The sequence below is a fragment of the Bos grunniens genome, chromosome 12 (genome assembly GCF_055505025.1).
Source record: "Bos grunniens cultivar Pamir isolate PY7600 chromosome 12, Bosgru_T2T1.0, whole genome shotgun sequence".
In the NCBI taxonomy this organism is placed as follows: domain Eukaryota; kingdom Metazoa; phylum Chordata; class Mammalia; order Artiodactyla; family Bovidae; genus Bos; species Bos grunniens.
Genome location: NC_141176.1, coordinates 59,892,388 through 59,906,267, shown reverse-complemented (window position 1 = coordinate 59,906,267; position 13,880 = coordinate 59,892,388).

Here is a 13,880-nt window from a genome sequence, read left to right as displayed (position 1 = left end):
AGCCTATAAACTGAAAATTCAGAAACCTAAAAGAGAGTAATAAATTTCTTTTTAACAGCATGCTACCATCAGAGTAGTTAATAATAATTGTAGGAAATTACTTACCCTTTCCTCAGCTCTGGCTTAGAAAGTAATTTCATCTAAATGTATTGTATTTTAGCTGACACTAAGGACCTGCCTTTGTGAGTTCTATTACATTCTTATGTACTGTGGAATTGTACTTCAGGGTAATTTACAAACTATATGTGTGATTGGTGATTAAAATTATCTTCGAAGACTGAGTTCTATATCGATAACATTTTCCTGCCTATTTGAAGAGGAAATGAACAATCAGGAAGGCAATAAGCTATTCTTATGTGCTCCTGCACAAAGGTGTTCAGCAGATCTCTTCTCAAGATAACCATAGATGATTCAATTAATTTCTTCAAAGAGAACCTGTTCAAAGTTTTTATCATTATCTTCATTATTGCCATTGTCATTATTATTTTACTCTGTCTCAACAATAGACAGTAATAGTTTTCCTATATTGTATAGTATTCCTGTACTTGTCCCTTTTTTATCAAACAAAAAGTCAAATATATTGGATAGGGAAGTAATTTTGTATGCAATTTTAAAGTGATCCCTGGAATTAATTTAGGCATAATAAGATACAAACATTATAATACACATGATATTATATGAATACCATTAGTATTAGAGATAAATATAAAAGTAAATATGAAGCATTAAAATAAAATATATCAACATTCAAACACTATAGAGTAGTGTTCAGAGTATGACATCTGTATTGAAACTAAGTAGGTTGCTTTTTAGCTTTCTTCTTTTAACTGAAAAACTATTTTAATGTACACACATTCACATTTTTTATTTTCATTTTTTTTATTTGAAGTATAGTTAATTTAAATGTTTTGTTAGTTTCAAGTGTACAGCAAAGTGACTCAGGTATACACACATACTATATATATATCGGAGAAGGCAATGGCACCCCACTCCAGTACTCTTGCCTGGAAAATCCCATGGACGGAGGAGCCTGGTGGGCTGCAGTCCATGGGGTCACTAAGAGTTGGACACGACTGAGCGACTTCACTTTTACTTTTCACTTTCATGCATTGGAGAAGGAAATGGCAACCCACTCCAGTGTTCTTGCCTGGAGAATCCCAGGGACGGCTGAGCCTGGTGGGCTGCTGTCTATGGGGTCGCACAGAGTCGGACATGACTGAAGCGACTTAGCAGCAGCAGCAGCATATATAGATATACATATATATATTATATATATGTATAAATATATATATATATTCTTTTGTTAGCCTTAACATAGATCCTAGCAAGTAGGAGATGGTCAATACATTTCTCTCTGTCTTTCTCTCTTTCCTTTTTTCTTGTGCTTTCTATGTATATATATATATGTATATGTAAGGGCTTCTTCAATGGCTCAGTGGGTAAAGAACCTGCCTGTAATGCAAGAGACACAGGAGGTGTGGATTCAATCCCTGGATCGGGAAGATCCCCAGGAGAAGGAAATGGCAACCCCCTCTATTATTCTTGTCTAGGAAATTCCATTTTTAGAGAAGTCTGAGGGACTAGTGTCCAAAGGGTCACAAAGAGTCAAGGATGACTGAGCAACAAAGTATGAATGAATACATATGTATTTATATGTTTCTATATAAAACATACACATCACATAAATATATGCTTACAGGCAGGCACATGCATGTTTATATAATTATATATTTTATTTCATGTATAAAATATATCTATAATATAATATATATATATTCGATAAATAAGTAAACATATCCCAACATTCTACAACATATACTAAATCTTGCTGATGATGGCAATTTCCTTCTTTTTTAGCAATTTATCTATCTCTACCTATAAAACTACTGCCATCACAGTACAGATGAAGCAAAAATTAAGGACAAAGTAATAGCTACAGAAAAAGTGAAGCAACAGTCATTATAGTACTGTCCATTTCACAATATCCCCTTCATAGAGCACAGCCTTGTCATCATGAAGGGGCTGCATAATCCAATGAAGTTATAAGCCATGCCATGCAGGGCCATGCAAAATGGATTGGTCATAGTAGAGAGTTCTGGCAAAATGTGGTTCACTGGAGGAGGGAATGACAACCCACTCCAATATTCTTGCCGAGAGAACCCCATGAACAATATGAAAAGGCAAAAAGATATGACACTAGAAGATGACCCCCCCCAAGGTTGGAAGGTGTTCAAATATGCTACCAGGGAAGAGCAGAGGACAATTGCTCATAGCTCTAGAAAGAATGTAGCAACTGGGCCAAAGGAGAAGCAACACTCAGAAATGAATGTGTCCCAGTGGCTAAGATAGTAAAGGATCTGCCTGCAATATGGGAAACCTGGTTTCGATCCCTGGGTCTGGAAGATTCCCTGGAGAAGGGAATGCAAACCATTCCAGTATTCTTACCTGGAGAATTCCATGGACAGAGGAGCCTGGCGGGCTACAGCTTACAGGGTTGCAAAGAGTCAGACACAACTGAGTGACTAAGATGTTCACTTTTTTCACTGGTGGTAAAAATAAAGTCTGATGCAGCAAAGAACAATATTGTATAGGAACCTGAAATGTAAACCCCATGAATTAAGGTAAACAGGATGTGGTCTAGCAGGATAAGGCAGGAATGAACAATGATATCCTAGGAATCAGTGAACTAAAATGGACAAGAAGGTGCAAATTTAATTCAGATGAACATTATATGCAGTACTGTCAGCAAGAATCCCTTAGCAGAAATGGAGTAGCCCTCATAGTCAACAAAAGAGTCCAAAATGCAGTGTAACCTTGAAAAATGGCAGAATCATCTCCATTCATTTCCAAGGCAAATCATTCAACATCATCACAGTAGTCCAAGTCTAAGCCCCAACCATTGATTATGAAGAAGCTGAAGTTGACCAGTTCTCTGAAGACCTATGATACATTACAATACTAACACCAAGAAAAGATGTCTGTACACCAATGGGGATTGAAAGGCAAAAGTAGAAGTCAAGAGATACCCCAAATAATAGGCAACTTTGGCCTTGGAGTGAAACATGAAGCAGGGCAAATCTAACAATGTTTTGTCAAGAAAGCTCACTGATCAGAGCAAACACCTTTTTCCAGCAACCCAACAGACATCACCAGATGGTCAGTACCACAATCAGGCTGATTATATTCTTTGCAGCCAAAGATGGAAACGCTCTATACAGTTAGTGAAAACAAGACCTGGGGGGTGATTGTGGCTCAGATCCAGAGCTCCTTACTGTAAAATTCAAGCTTAAATGGAAGAAAGTAGGGAAAACTACTAGACCATCCAGGTATGACCTAAATCAGATTCCTTATGATTATATATTGGAGGTGAAAATAGATTCAAAATAGATTCAAGGGATTAGATCTGGTTGACAGGGTGTCTGAAGTAATATGAACAGAGGTTTGTAACATTGCACATGAAGCAGTGACCAGAACCATGCCAAAAACAAAGAAATGTAAGAAGGCAAGGTCATTGTCTGAGGAGGCTTTACAAATAGCAGAGGAAAGAACAGATGCAAAAGGCAAGGGAAAAGGAAAAGATATACCCAACTAAATACAGAGTTCCAGAAAATAGCAAGGAGAGAGAAGAAGGCCTTCTTCAGTGAACAATGCAAAGAAACAGAGGAAAACAAAAGAATAGGAAAGACTAGAGATCTCTTTAAGAAAACTGGAGATATCAAGGGAACAGTTCATGCAAGGATGGGCATAATAAAGTATAGAAAAGGTAAGGACTTAACAGAAGCAGAAGAGATAAAGAAGAGGTGGCAAGAATATACAGAACTGTACCAAAAACGAACTTAATGACCCAGATAACCACAATGGTGTGGTCATTCACTTAGAGCCAGATATCCTGGAGTGTGAAGTCAAGTGGACCTTAGGAAGCATTACTAGAAACAAAGCTAGTAGAGATGATGAAATTCCATCTAGGCTAATTAAAAACCTAAAAGATGATGCTGTTAAAGTGGTGTATTCAATAGTTCAGCAAATCTGGAAAACCCAGCAGTAGACACAAGACTGGAAAAGGTCAGATTTCACCACAATTCCAAAGAAGGGCAATGCTAAAGAATGTTCAAGCTACTGGACAATTGCACTTACTTCCAATTCTACTAAGATTATGCTCAAAATCCTACAAGCTAGGCTTTAGCAGTACTTGAATCGATGTAAAACCTGGGTTTAAAAAGGCAGAGGAACCAGAAATCATATTGACAACACTCACTGGATCATAAAGAAAGCAACGGAATTCTAGAAAAAATCTACTTTTTTATCATTGGCTACGAGAAAGTCTTTGACTATGTAGATCACAACGAACTGAGGAATATTCTTAAAGTGATGGGAATACCAGATCACTTGACCTGCCTCCTGACAAACCTGTATGCGGGTCGAAAAACAACAGTTAGAACCAAATGTGGAACAATTGACTGATTCCAAATTGGGAAAGGTGTACAAAAAGGCTGTATATTGTCACCCTGCTTATTTAACTCCTATACAGAGTATATCAGGTAAAATGTTTGGCTAGATTAATTACAAATTGGAATCAAGATTGCAGGGAGAAATATCAACAACTTCAGATATGCAAATACTTCCACTGTAATGGCATAAAATGAATAACTAAAGAGCCTCTTAATGAGGGTGAAAGAGGAGAGTAAAAATCTGGCTTGAAAATCAACATTAAAAAACTAAGATTATGACATCCAGTTCCATCACTTCATGGCAAATAGAAGGGGAAAAAGTAGAAGCAGTAACAGACTTTCTTTTGGGGGCTCCAAAAATCTGCAAACAGTGACTGAAGCTATGAAATTAGAAGATGCTTGGTCCTTGGAAGGAAAGCTATGACAAACCTAGACATCATATTAAAAAGCAGAGACATCACTTTGCCAACAAAGGTCCATTATAGTCAAAACAATGCTTTTTTCAGTAGTTATGTACAGGTGTGATAGTTGCTTTCAAACTGTATTGCTGGAGAAGACTCCTGAGAGTCCCTTGGACTGCAAGGAGATCAAATCGGTTGATCTTAAAGGAAATAAACCCTGAATATTCATTGGAAAGACTGATGCTGAAGCTGAAGCTCCAGTACTTTGGCCACCTGATGTAAAGAGCCAAATTATTGGAAAAATTATTGGATGCTGGGAAAGATTTCAAACAAAAGAAGAGGGTGGCAGAGAATGAGATGATCTAATAGCACCACTAACTCAATGGACATGAATTTGAGCTAACTCCAAGAGATAGTGGAAGACAGAGGAGCCTGGCATGCCGCAGTCCATGCAATCAAAAAGAGTTGAATTTGACTTAGCAACTGAACAACAATGACAATTTCACAATATATTTTGAAGGTGGTCTTCTGATTCAAAGCTGTTATTGGAGCTCCAGCTTCAGCATCAGTGCTTCCAATGAATATTCAGGTTTGATTTCCTTTAGGAGTGACTGGTTTGATCTCCTTGCAGTTCAGGGGACTCTCTGGAGTCTTCTCCAGCATCACAATTCAAAATAACCATTACTTCAATGCTTAGCTTTCTTTATGGTCCAACTCTCAGATCTGTACATGACTACTGGAAAACCATAGCTTTGACTCTAGAGACTTTTGTTGGCAAAGTGATGTCTCTTCTTTTGAATATGTTAGCCATAAGTTAGCCATAGCTTTCCTTGCAAGGAGCAAGAGCCTTCTAATTTCACCTATTAAGACAGATGATTTGTTAATAGCTGGGGTATCTGGTTTAAATATGTAATAGAATTATTTACTACTTTTGCAGACCCACAAATAAGTAAATATTTTATTCAGGACTTGGTATGATGAAATTTATTTTGTTTCTGAATTCTCAGCCAAAAATTATTGTCTCTACCTTTTCTCCCTACTCCAATCCTGGGTAATATTGATATTTTGTTCAGACACTCAAGGCAACAGGCTTTGGTAGTCTGTTTTATAGGACTGAGATATACATACTCATGTCTCTTTAATAATTTGTGAGATAGTCTTCTCAACTGTCACAAATCCCATTTTGAAAGCTAATCAAAATATCTATTAATAACTGAATATTTCATCAAAATATAACTCTCTGGCTTTCTTCACTCATCTTTAATTCTGCTATTGTTTTCATAATCTCAAAGCATTTTTAGTCACAACTGAAAGTATAAGGAAAATATTTTATATACAAATGTAAGGTTACATTAGGTTTTAGTTGTATTATTTTATTTACAAAATTTTTGCTTATATTGATTGACGTATATTCTATCACTGAATAAGAACATTGCAGACTTTATCAGCATGATTAGAGAAAGAAGCCAATAATATACTCAGTCACAATCAGTAAAAACAGTCAATTGTTATACTATACAAATCAGTGTAGACCAGTTAATATGTTAATTCTATCAGTCAACAGAATTAGAATATTTATTCATTCACCTCATCAATCTGAAAATCATTTCTTACAAAGAAAAATATACATAAAGTAACAACACTTACCTCAGAGTTAGCAGTGGCAAATGAAATAAAGCATATGCAAGTTCTTTATGAAGGGCAGAGCATTTTCACATGATAGAAATATTGAAGATGCTCTCTCAATAATCCAAAATTATGCTATGGGGCTTCCCATGTGGCACTAGTGGTAAAGAACCTGTCTGCCAATGTGGGAAACATAAGAGACACAGGTTAAATCCCTGGCTTGAGAAGGGGACAGCATAAAAACCCACTTCAGTATTCTTGCCTGGAGAATCCCAGTGAAAGAGGAACCTGGTGGGCTACAGTCCATAGGATCACAGTCGGACTTGACTGAAGTCACTTAGCATGCACATAGTCCACATATCTCTAAAAGTTGTATGTGTGTGTGTGTGTGTGTGTGTGTTAGTCACTAAGTCATAGGATTCTTCAGGCAAGAATACTGGAGTGGCTTAGCCATTTCCTTCTCCAGGGGATCTTCCAGACCCAGAGACTGAACTCCAGTGTCGTGTTGAAGACAGATCCTTTATCATCTGAGCCACCAAGGAGGCCCATAAATAGTGTATAGCTCTTATTTTTTTTGTTTTAATTTTTCATGATGCTTGTGTTTACACTTGGATTTGCACTTAGTTGAAAAAAAACATGCACCCCTTATCTCAGAAGGTTTTTTTCATATGAGCCTACCAGTCTCTTTGGCATAGTAGGTAACATAAAAAATTAAATGCCAATATTGGTAATCCATGGCTCAGGTGAAAAGCACCTCTGTACTTCAATTCACAATGGTATTTCATATCTAAAAGATATTTGATTTTCTGCACCCAATGAAGCCAGGGAGATAGCCAGAACATGTCTAGAGAGTCATAGAATTTTACAGCTGGAGGTAAATTTATTGTGAAACCCCAAATACATCAGATAAAGAAATAGACTTACAAAGATTAAATAACAAGCAAAATTTAAGTTTGGGCTAACTGATCTCAGATTTCAGGGAAAAAATCTAGATTTCTTTTTTCTTTATTCCCAGTTCAGCTACCCAAGTTTCTTTCAGACTCAAATAACATTTGATAGCCTATTTCCATTTCATTTGAGATGTACAAAACTATGTAAATACTTGCTTTAAACTCTTGCTGGATAAAAATTATAACTAGGTATTTTATAAAAAGGACTTTTTTTCCCTATCAAAAATATGTTAGAATTATTTTTGAAGGTAAATTAAGGTATGTTGTTTTGTGGAATGACTAAGACAGTAGTGTTAAATAAACCAAGAGAGGTAATGATTCTATGTCTGCTTTGCTAGAAGAAAGCAAAATTATTAGCACAAATATTTTGGGATGCATTAATAAAAATCCTGACCAACTGACTAACAACTATTTTCTCTACCTAATTGGTCTAAAATAATTATAATTATTTGGAGATTTTTCATTTAAGAAAAGTGTTAGCCAGTAAAAGATAAGAGGAGAGTGCAAAAGCTAGCTTAAAACTCAACATGTAAAAAACTAAGATCATGGCATCTGGCCCCATCACTTCATGGCAAATAGATGGGTAAACAATGGAAACAGTGAGAGACTTTATCTTCTTGGGCTCCAAAATCACTGCAGATGGTGACTGCTGCCATGAAATTAAAAGAGGCTTGCTCCTTGGAAGAAAAGTTATAACCAACCTAGACAGCATATTAAAAAGCAGAGACATTACTTTGCTGACAAAGGTCCATAGTCCATGGTCATAGTCATAGTCAAAGCTATGATTTTTCCAGTAGTCATGTATGAATGTGAGAGTCGGACCATAAAGAAGACTGAGTGCTGAAGAATTGATGCTTTTGAACGGTGGTGTTGGAGAATACTCTTGAGAGTCCATTGGACTGCAAGGAGATCCAACTAGTCCCTCCTAAAGGAAATCAGTACTGAATATTCATCAGAAGGACTGATGCTGAAACTAAAACTCCAATATTTTGGCTACCTGCAAAGAGCTGACTCATAGGAAAAGAGACTGATGCTGGGCAAGTTCGAAGGCAGAAGGGTAAGGGGACAACAGAGGATGAGATGGTTGGATGGCATCACCTACTCAATGGACATGAGTTTGAACAAGCTCTGGGAGATGGTGAAGGTCAGGTAAGCCTGGTGTGCTGCTGTCCATGGGGCTGCAAAGCATCAGATGTGATGGAGGGACTGAACAACAATGACAACAGCGAAGTGTAACAAGGGCTTCTAAGAATACAGTTTTGTTAAATTTTAGTTCTTAAAGGAAATCCATAAGAACTCAACCTCTCAGTTTTGCTGAATAACAATGAATTATCATCTAGCCCCAAGTGCTAATGTCAGCCTTCTTGCATGTAAATAAGAAGGCACCATGTGGATATGTTCAGTATATATAATAGTTGGCCAGACAGAGACTGAAAAATGCTCAGTCTTTCAGCATCTGGGGGGGAGGGGTTGATGACTTTGTGGACATTTTTGAGTTATTGAATTACCTCTCCTGAAGTCTTTACTCCTTGTGTCTTTCATGAGCCAACAATAATAAAGCAATACCCAAAATAATAAAACATGCTATTTATTTACCAATACCTAGAATATAGATTTACTTACAAGACAAAAGATACTACGGAGGTAGGAAAAATCATAACTGAGTAGCTTATGTTTGCAACAGAGGATTCCTCTTTACTGAAAATTATGGGTATATTAATACAGATGTATTTTGTATTGAGAGCTTCCTGGCAGCAGAGATGATGAAGACTCTGCCTGCAATTTAGGAGACTTGAGTATGATCCCTGGGTAGGAAAGATCCCCTGGAGAAGTGAATGGCTACCCACTCCAGTATTCTTGCCTACAACTCACATCAAATACTCATTACCTTGTAGTGCTTGATACAAAAATGCTGAAATCTTCCCTTTAATACAAGTTGAAATAGATTTTATCCTAGAACTAACAGAAATATTTCTTTAATCTATATGGAATGGATCTACTTACTCAGTCACACATAAGATTTACTACTAGTTTCAGTTAGAGTTGAAAGTTCATATATATATATATATATAAGTATTTTTATATATTAAATATATATTTATATAATAGATTTAAGGGTCTAGATCTGATAAACAGAGTGCCTTATGAACTATGGATGGAGGTTTGTGACATTGTACAAGAGACAGGGATCAAGACCATCCTCAAGAAAAAGAAATGGAAAAAAGCAAAATGGCTGTCTGGGGAGGCCTTACAAATAGCTGAGAAAAGAAGAGAAGGGATGAGCAAAGGAGAAAAGGAAAGTTAAAGCCATTTGAATGCAAAGTTCCAAAGAATAGCAAGGAGAGATAAGAAAGTGTTCCTCAGTGATCAGTGCAAAGAAATAGAGGAAAACAATAGAATGGGAAAGGCTAGAGATCTCTTCAAGAAAATTAGAGACACCAAGGGAACATTTCATGCAAAGATGGGCTCAATAAAGGACAGAAATGGTATGGACCTAACAGAAGCAGATGTATTAAGAAGAGGCAGCAAGAACACACAGAACTGTACAAAAAAGATCTTCAAGACCCAGGTAATCACGAAGGTGTGATCACTCACCTAGAGCCAGATCCTGGACTGTGAAGTCAAGTGGGCCTTAGGAAGCATCACTACAATGAAAGCAAGTGGAGGTGATGGAATTCTAGTTGAGCTATTTCAAATTCTAAAAGATGATGCTGTGAAAGTGCTGCACTCAATATAGCAGCAAATTTGGAAAACTCAGCAGTGGCCACAGGACTAGAAAAGATCAGTTTTCATTCCAATCCAAAAGAAAGGCAATGCCAAAAAATGCTCAAACTACCACACAATTGCATTCATCTCACATGCTAGTAAAGTAATGCTCAAAATTCTCCAAGCCAGGCTTCAGAGAAATACGTTAACCATGAACTTCCAGATGTTCAAGCAGTTTTTAGTAAAGGCAGAGGAAACAGAGATCAAGTTGCTAACATCCTCTGGATCATCAAAATAGCAAGAGAGTTCCAGAAAAACATCTATTTCTGCTTTAATGACTATGCCAAAGCCTTTGACTGTGTGGATCACAATAAACTGTGGAAAATTCTGAAAGAGATGGGAATACCAGACCACCTGACCTGCCTCTTGAGAAATCTATATGCAGGTCAGGAAGCAACAGTTAATACTGGCCATGGAACAACAGACTGGTTCCAAATAGGAAAAGGAGTACATCAAGGCTATGTATTGTCACCCTGCTTATTTAACTTATATGCAGTGTACATCATGAGAAACACTGGGCTGGATGAAGTACAAGCTGGAATCCAGATTGCCACAAGAAATACCAATAACCTCAGATACGCAGATGACATCACCCTTATGGCAGAAAGTAAGGAAGAACTAAAGAGCCTCTTGATGAAAGTGAAAGAGGAGAGTGAAAAGGTTGGCTTAAAGCTCAAGATTCAAAAAACTAAGATCATGGCATCTGGTCCCATCACGTCATGGCAGATATATGGGGAAACAGTGGAAACAGTGGCTGACTTTATTTTTTGGGGTTCCAAAATCTCTGCAGATGGTGTTTGCAGCCATAATACTAAAAGACGCTTACTCCTTGGAAGGAAAGGTATGACCAAACTAGACAGCATATTAAAAAGCAGAGACGTTACTTTGCCAACAAATGTCTATCTAGTCAAGGCTATGGTTTTTCCAGTAGTCATGTATGGATATGAGAGTTGGACTATAAAGAAAGCTGAGCCCTGAAGAATTGATGCTTCTGAGCTGCAGTGTTGGCAAAGACTCTTCAGAATCCCTTAGACTACAAGGTGATCCAACCAGTCCATCCTAAAGGAGATCAGTCCTGGGTGTTCACTGGAAGGACTGATGTTGAAGATGAAACTCCAATACTTTGGCCACCTGATGAGAAGAGCTGACTCATTTGAAAAGACACTGATGCTCGGAAAGATTGAAGGCAGGAGGAGAAGGGGACTACAGGGGATGAGATGGTTTGATGGCATCACCGACTCAATGGGCAGGAGTTTGGGTAGGCTCTAGGAGTTGTTGATGGACAGGGAGGCCTGGGGTGCTGCAGTTCATGGGGTTGGAAATAGCCAGACATGACTGAGCGACTGAACTGAACTGAATTTATATAATATATATAATATTATATATAATTTTATAGAATCGATATATGTTATTTATATATTATTATAATATAAATAAATACTAATTATATTAGATTAATATAATCATATTTTATATAATATATATATGAAAAAATTGAGATCTGAAACATTATGCTCAATATCTTATTTCAAATAGATATTGAGAGTTAGTGTTAAGTCCTCTGGTAGTTGAGTTTAATACATTAAAATATACTGTCCCTTTCATCAAAGCAGATGATACCTACAAAAACATAGTATGGGTTGGAAAGGCCCATGGAAGAAATACTTCCCAGTAAGGTGTATAGACAGAAGCATGTGTTTAAAAATATACTACTTGATATATAAATAATACCACCTAAAATAGCCAAGTGAAATTGAATGCATGTCTGCAGAAGCATAAAATGTGACTTGCTTTCCAGATTCACTGCTCAGAAATTTCAGGGTAATTTCAAATATAATTTAGAAAAAAAGTTTTGGAAAAGTGAACAATGTGTGAAAGCCTAATAAAGTCAAACCCTATGTTTGAAGCAGATTAGACTACTCAAAAGACACAGGTTATTATTATCATTGGTCATTTAGAATATGTCTGCAAGACATAGAACACTTGGGGGCTTTGACAAAAGTATTAAGAACCTTAAATGTTTCATGTGTTATGTTCTTAGTAAAAACAGTTAATTTTGTTTCTTCTGGTTTGTAAAAGCTACAACTAAGAACCAATTTATATGGAGAAGCTATAAAAGCTGTATAACCCTTGGCATTTCTAGAAACACTAGGATCTGTCCTACAGAGAAAAACAACCAAAATTCAGATGCACAGTTATGTCCCTCTGATTTAGGAAATATATTAAGACTTTTCCAATAGATCTTCTATTCTTTGAAGATAAGTGATGCATTTGATAGTTATGAAAATATTGTCCAGATGCATAAAAATAAGGATTCATAAAATATTTTATACTGAAGAAAATTCACTCATGCAGTAATTTTTGATGGCAAGTAAAAAGATTTATAATGAAGTCTACCATTTGAGTACTTGCTAAGGAAAATTTATCTTATTCTTGTAATGACATGAAATTCATTCCACAAAAAAAAGACTTAACAATTTAGATTCCGATCATCAAAAAAGTACTAGTACAGATTTTAAGGTTGATGTCAGCCTATCTGGCCTTCAAAGTGAATAATTCATTATCATTAATATAATTATTTCATTGTACTCTGCTAATTTAATATTATGGCATTAGTGGAAGTATATGGCCTTGTGCTGGAGAAGGAAATTGCAACCCACTCCAATACTCTTACCTGGAAAATCCCGTGGACCAACAGAGGAGCCTGGTAGGCTACAGTCCATGGGGTCACGAAGAGTTGGACACGACTGAGCCACTTCACTATGGTCTTGTGCTGACATTTACCCTTTGCTGTAACAATAATTAATTTTGAATTTTTTTGTCACTTTAAAAAAAAATTCATAATTTCTCTTGTTAAAAGAAAAATGGGTTTTGGTTATGAGGAGGCAGGGCCTTAGGGAGGTAATAAGATCATGAAGACAGACTTCTCATAAATGGAATTGTTGTTGCTGTTCGGTGACTAACTCTTGTCCGACACTTTGCAACCCCATGAATTGCAGCATGCCAGGCTTCCCTGTCCTTCACCATCTCCTGGAGTTTGTTTGAACTCATGTCCATTGAGTCAGTGATGCCACCCAACCATCTCATCCTCTGTTGTCTTTTTCTCTTCTTGACCAATTAGTGTCCTTATAAAAGAGACCTCAGAGATCTTGCTTGCCCTTCTCACCACGTGCTGTGCTGTGGTTAGTCACTCAGTTGTGCCTGACTCTTTGTGGCCCCATGGGCTATAACCCTGCAGGTTCTTCTGTCCATGGGATTCTCCAGGTAAGAGTACTGGAGTGGGTTGCCAGGACCTCTCGCCAAGTGAGAACACATCAAAAAAGTGGCTGAGAACCAGGAAGGGGGCTCTCACACCGTACTAAATATGCCTGGCACTTTGTTTTTGAACTTTTCAGGCTCCAGAACTGTAAGAAGTAAACCTCTGTTGTTTATAATCTTCTCAGCCTATGGTATTTTGTTTTAGTGTCAGAACTGAATATGAACCACAAGTAACTTGTGGAGATTAAATTTTATTTTCCTTGAAAATGTATATACAATTACTCTAATAATATTTACTTAAATTGTCCACATAAACTCATTCACTTGAAGTGCCCTTACAAAAAACCTAATTGCTTTTCATTTTATGTCTCTTCCATTTCCTTACTCTATTATAATTGTCTATGATTCTTTATTCCTGCACTAATATCAAA